This window comes from Aquarana catesbeiana, linkage group LG06 (genome assembly GCF_042186555.1).
Source record: "Aquarana catesbeiana isolate 2022-GZ linkage group LG06, ASM4218655v1, whole genome shotgun sequence".
Taxonomy (NCBI): domain Eukaryota; kingdom Metazoa; phylum Chordata; class Amphibia; order Anura; family Ranidae; genus Aquarana; species Aquarana catesbeiana.
Window position 1 is genome coordinate 153,367,565 of NC_133329.1, and position 6,105 is coordinate 153,373,669.

At 43.9% G+C, this 6,105-nt stretch overlaps 1 long non-coding RNA gene across 1 annotated transcript; it reads right to left on the reverse strand.

Annotated features, from left to right (window-relative positions):
- On the reverse strand, window positions 1-5,623 carry LOC141147693 (uncharacterized). Its single transcript, XR_012245105.1, has 3 exons — window positions 5,486-5,623; window positions 3,692-3,846; window positions 1-936 (listed from the first exon to the last, which is right to left on the reverse strand). It is a non-coding gene; the product is annotated as an uncharacterized lncRNA (long non-coding RNA).
- Window positions 5,624-6,105: the final 482 nt, after the last annotated feature.

Sequence of the window (6,105 nt, forward strand, 5' to 3'; positions counted from 1 at the left end):
AGATCCTCTCCAGTTCTGTCAGGTTGGATGGTAAACGTTGATGGACAGCCATTTTTAGGTCTTTCCAGAGATGCTCAATTAGGTTTAAGTCAGGACTCTGGCTGGGCCATTCAAGAACAGTCACGGAGTTGTTGTGAAGCCTCTCCTTCGTTATTTTAGCTGTGTGCTTAAGGTCATTGTCTTGTTGGAAGGTAAACCTTTGGCCCAGTCTGAGGTCCTGAGCACTGAGCAGAGGATATCCCTGTACTTGGCCATATTCATCTTTCCCTCGATTGCAACCAGTTGTCCTGTCCCTGCAGCTGAAAAACACCCCCACAGCATGATGCTGCCACCACCATGCTGCACTGTTGGGACTGTATTGGACAGGTGATGAGCAGTGCCTGGTTTTCTCCACACATACCGCTTAGAATTAAGGCCAAAAAGTTCTACCTTGGTCTCATCAGACCAGAGAATCTTATTTCTCACCATCTTGGAGTCCTTCAGGTGTTTTTTTAGCAAACTCCATGCGGGCTTTCATGCGTTCTTGCACTGAGGAGAGGCTTCCGTTGGGCCACTCAGCCATAAAGCCCCGGCTAGTGGAGTGCTGCAGTGATTGTTGACTTTCTACAACTTTCTCCCATCTACCGACTGCATCTCTGGAGCTCAGCCACAGTGATCTTTGGGTTCTTCTTTACCTCTCTCACCAAGGCTCTTCTCCCCGATAGCTCAGTTTGGCCGGACGGCCAGCTCTAGGAAGGGTTCTGGTCATCCCAAACGTCTTCCATTTAAGGATTATGGAGGCTACTGTGCTCTTAGGAACCTTAAATGCAGCAGAAATTTTTTGTAACCTTGTCCAGATCTGTGCCTTGCCACAATTCTGTGGCACAATACTTTCCGTTTCCACTGTAGCTTGAATATAGCAGTACCTTTTCAACAGAATCAGTTTCTCCCTCTTAACTGTGTGAGAAAAACATGGGATTGTGGGTAAATCTTATACACATAAACACGTTTTTCCTTGTAGATAAGAGGGCTGGGCTGGAAGGGAGCATTTGTCTTTTAGACACATGCCCCTTTTATGACACTAAAGTGAGAGGCGTGCCTCCACTGCAGCATTTTTATTGGACAACTGGGACCAATGGTATTTTACCATTGGTCAAAGTCTCCAAGCTGTTCATTGAGCTCAGTGCCTCTGACCAGAAGTGAGAGGCACTGTGAGCTCAACCTCTCAGTCTGCTGCAAACAGAGTGTGTCCGCTTGTATTTAAAGTGGCCGTTCTGTATTTAGCTTCTGACAGGCTGAGCAAGGAGCCCTATAGCTCTGGAACCATAGGTCGTAAGATCCCCAAATTTATCAGTGGTGGGGTCAGACTTAGGCTACATACCCCTCAAATTTGGGGTCTCTGTGACCCCAGGTCGCTGAGCTATGACCCTCGAAGCTTGATTTTTTTTTTTTTAATGTTCATGGCAGGTGAGGCCCTGCTTCACCTACCTCCCCTGACTGCATGTCCCTGAAGCAAACACATAACTAATAACATGCAACAACTAGACAAAGCCATAAAAAAAACATATCAATAAACAAGATGGCTGCATTCACAACTGTGCATTTATGTGAGTTTTAGGCGTGGTGCGTTAAAAAATGCTGATGTTGCATATTTGATGTGCTTTCCTGAAAATGCACATTATACAGATTTCAATGGTAGTGCACCTATAACTTAGATGTGAAGCGGCTCTATAATCTGTATGCAACGTATATACTAGAAGGACTGGTGATTAACAGGGCAGGGTAAAGGATCACACAAGCAAATAAGAGGCCACAGCATCACAAAATGCAACAAGGTAACAGACTTAAAGTGAATGTAAAGATTTGCACACATCTCAGGAGGAATTTTGGTCCACACTTCTTTACAGATCTTTTTGAAATCCTTAAGGTTTCTTGGCTGTCACTTGGAAACTCAAAGTTTCAGCTCCCTCCATATATTTTCTATAGGATTAGGTCTGGAGACTGACTAGGCTACTTCATGACCTTAATGTGCTTCTTCTTGAGCCACTCCTTTGTTGCCTTGGCGGTATGTTTTGGGTCATTGTCATGCTGTATACCCATCCACGACCCATCTTCAGTGTTCTAGTTGAGGGAAAAAGGTTCTCATCCAAGATTTTACAATACATGGCCCTGTGTTTTGGCCCCTCAATGCGGCAAAGTCGGCCTGTACCTTTAGCCCCCAAGCATGTTTCCATCTTTGTGCTTGACTGTAGGGATGGTGTTCTTTGGGTCATAGTCTGCATTTTTCTTCCTCCAAACACAGCAAGTTGAGTTAATGCCAAAGAGCTCAATTTTGGTCTCATCTGACCACAGCACTTTCTCCTAATCCTTCTCTGAATAATTTAGATGTTCATTGGCATGACTGTACATGTTCCTTCTTGAGGAGGGGGGCTCGTGTGTTTGGAGGAGGAAAAATTCTAACTATGACCCTAAGAACACCATCCCTGCAGTCAAGCACAGAGGTGGAAACATTATGCTTTGGGGCTGTTTCTCTAATAAAGGTACAGACCGATTTTGCCACATTGAGGGGCCAGTGGACAGGGCCATGTATTGTAAAATCTTGGATGAGAACTTTCATCCCTTAGCCAGAACACTGAAGACGGGTCGTAGATGGGTCTTCCAGCATGACAATGACCCAAAACATACCACCAAGGCAACAAAAGAGTGTCGAGACTAAGCACTTTAAGGTCATTGAGTGGCCTAGCCAGTCGTCAGACCTTAATCCTTTACAAAATTTATAGAGGGAGCTGAAAGTTTGAGTTGCCAAGCAACAGGCAAGAAACCTTAAGGATTTAAAGAAGATCTGTAAAGAAGAGTATACCAAAATCTCTCCTGAGATGTGTGTAAACCTGGTAACCAACTACAAGAAACTTCTTAAGTCTGTGATTGCCAACAAGGGTTTCTCCACCAAGTACTAAGTCATGTTTGGCTTGGGGATAAAATGCTCATTTTACTCACTAAACTGCAACTCAATTTATAACATTTCTATTGTGTATTTATTTCTGGATTTTTCTCTATCATTTAAAGCGGTAGTAAACCCACTGATACTTTTTTTTTTTTATATATACACCTGTAAGGTAAAAGGCATAATGAGCTTGTATGCTCACCGCATACTAGCTCATTATGAAATACTTACCTTCGAACGAGGCATCGGTATCTTACCTGGTCCACGCCGAGGTTGCTGACATGTTGCCTTGGCGTGTCTTCCGGGTATCGCGGCTCCAGCGCTGTGAGTGGCTGGAGCCGCGATGTCGTCACTCCCGCGCATGCGCGTTGGAGATTTCTTTCCGGCAAGGTCCGGCATCTGCCGGGCTTTCAGCCGAGAATCCCCTGTGCGCATGCGGCGCTGCAGTCAGCGGCTCATTGCAAGGGGAATATCTCTTAAACCGTAAATTTTTTTTTACTTACAGGCAAGACTTATTATGGGCTTACATGTAGGTAAAAGTTAACATTTTGACTATACAACCGCTTTAAAATACACCTATGATAAAAATGATAGACTCTTCATTTCTTGGGCAAACTTACAAAATCTGCAGGGGATCAAATAATCATTTTCCCCACTGTAACAACCCCACCGGATCCAGAAATATATAATGATGGGTTTAGATACTACACTTTAATGTAATCCTGTTATGTATAAGAAGCAGTCAGAAAGGATCTCAAATGGCCATACCTTTATATCTGCTCCAGACAGGTCGTCTTTTGCCATGATTAAGTCATTCAGCGTGTCGTTGTCTGCCAGGGTCATGCCGCTGGTGTGTATCTGGCAGATTCTCCTCTTTGTCTTCTCATTAGGCAAAGGAAATTCAATTTAACGGTCTATATGACCTATGTGGGATAGAATAAGTGTTGATATTTAAAAAACAGCAGGAGATTTTGCAAGCAACCATCCTTATCACGCCAGTGAGTTCCAAGCTACAAAAAGTTGTTTCAGCCCTTTTGTTTTCAGAAAAAGAAAACCTATATGTAAAAACAGAGTAAAATTTAAAAAATAAAACCAAACTTTAGGAAAAAAAATTAAAATATACTTGCCTTACACCCATAGCAGCTAGGCATAGGTGTTGTTGTGAGCCTAATGGCAGGTTCCTAGGAATGCTGGGATCCCAAAGATGTGACAGAGCCACCTCTTTCCAGATTTGGTATCTCAAGCTTTCCCAGTATCTTGCTAGAGGGTCTTTGAAATCACCCTCGCCTAGGCATCCCAAGGCACGCAGTTGAGGTGTAAGGTATATTTTTGACTTTCAGCCTGAAGTTTACGTTTTAAAAATGTAACTGAGTTTTTACAAGGATAAAGGATACATGGAGATACTTATGTAGCACTAACTCTCGGTGGAGCTGCTGGTTTATAACGGGCTGCTACCTTCACTCTTGATACCTCTGTTTCACCGGCACCGGGTCTAGGGTTCCGTTGAGTTTACCTCTGGACGATGTAGACACTGACGCTTGAGTAGATTTTTCAATGCTTTAATGAACAAATAATAAAGGAAGTAGCAGGAAAGAGGCAGAAGGAAAGTTGCAGGGAAGCTCAAATACCTTTCCTTAGTATTCTTTGGAACATTCTCTGGAATTGAACACTTGTAGTTGAATGCGCTCCCCTTGTGGGATTCAATCTTTGCCCGCCTGGATAGACCTCTCTCACTTGTCTAGCAGCCAGTACGTAGCACGTACAAAAGTCTCTGCCACAGACTTGTTTGAAATAAAACCCGTACGATCCTCTGCCACAGGATGTATTGGTTTGCAATGTATGACAGACACAGTACTTGAACCTTTAAGCCAACCCGGCAGTACTATGCTGTAAGGTTACTTCAGGATATGTCCTCCAACCGAGTCACCAGGCCCCTCTCCAGACCAACACTCTGCATGATCCTTCCATGACGGGTCTTCCCCTGGGATCTCCTCGGTTGTCCAGCTTCTTCACTCAGGATAGACAGCTTAGGACCGTTCCTCTGCTGCTGTGGTAGGCCCCAGACAGGCTTCTGAGCCCACCCACACGCCGCAGCAACGTGGGCCTCCGGAATGGAGGACCACGAGGTGGTACTCTTAACGCATACCTGTCGGCTAGGAGGGCCAGCAGGTGGCTGAAAATGAACCCCTAAACATGGCGTCTGTCCCATAAATACCCTCTCCCAGAATGCAACTCGGAGGACCACCTCCACCGAGTTATCTCTGGGATAGAGGAGCACTCATACGCTTCAACACGTTGCTTTTCCAACACCACCCGATGGTAACAACGACACCCACCGGCACAGTGTGGAACCACATGCAACTCAGCCAAGCTGGAACAGAGGCAAATCTAACTTCCTCTAACAAGTAACCCACAAGATTAACCTATCAGCGGTAGATTAAAAAAATCTACCAGCACTACACTTAGATAGGTCTGCTGTCCATCTGTCACTTGAATCCTTGAACTTGGATCTAAATTTGTCACAAAAGAAAGAATAGACAGAAAAGAAGCAGTATTAATAACCTGGTCTAATTAATGCTGGGTCCAGGGTTTCTATCCTGTTAGTGGCCATTATAACTTTCACATCCCCTTGAGAATCAAATCCATCCAGCTGGTTCAGAAGCTCCAACATGGTTCTCTGAATTTCTCTCTCTCCACTGGAGTTGAAATCGTATCTGTAAAATAATATGAGGAAAAAAATTAGAGCGTGTACTAAAGATTGGGCACTCAGCAAAACTATACCATTACAAACTAGTAAAACTTTTGGTTAAAGGAAACCTAAAGTTAGAATAAAAGAAAAACTGCTACTGCTGACCTATCCTGAAAACATTAGCTTCCGAATTCCTAACACTTTGCTTCCGAATTTTGAGTATGCAGATCAAAAGTTTAGAGCTCAATTGCTGCATGCATGATCTAGGCCTGTGACAAGGAAACATCTAATTCAAAAAGATCAGCATTGCAGTTTGGAAACTAGTATTTTCTGAAGCAGGTCAGCAACAAGAACCCCTATATTACTCTCAGCTTAGGTTTCCTCTGCATCCTATTAGTATTAGTAGAGCTTATGCGGCCACATCACTGCACACTTACCATTGTAAGAGCCTTGAATGCCATTCTTTCTATCTGGAGAGAGATATTGATCTGGA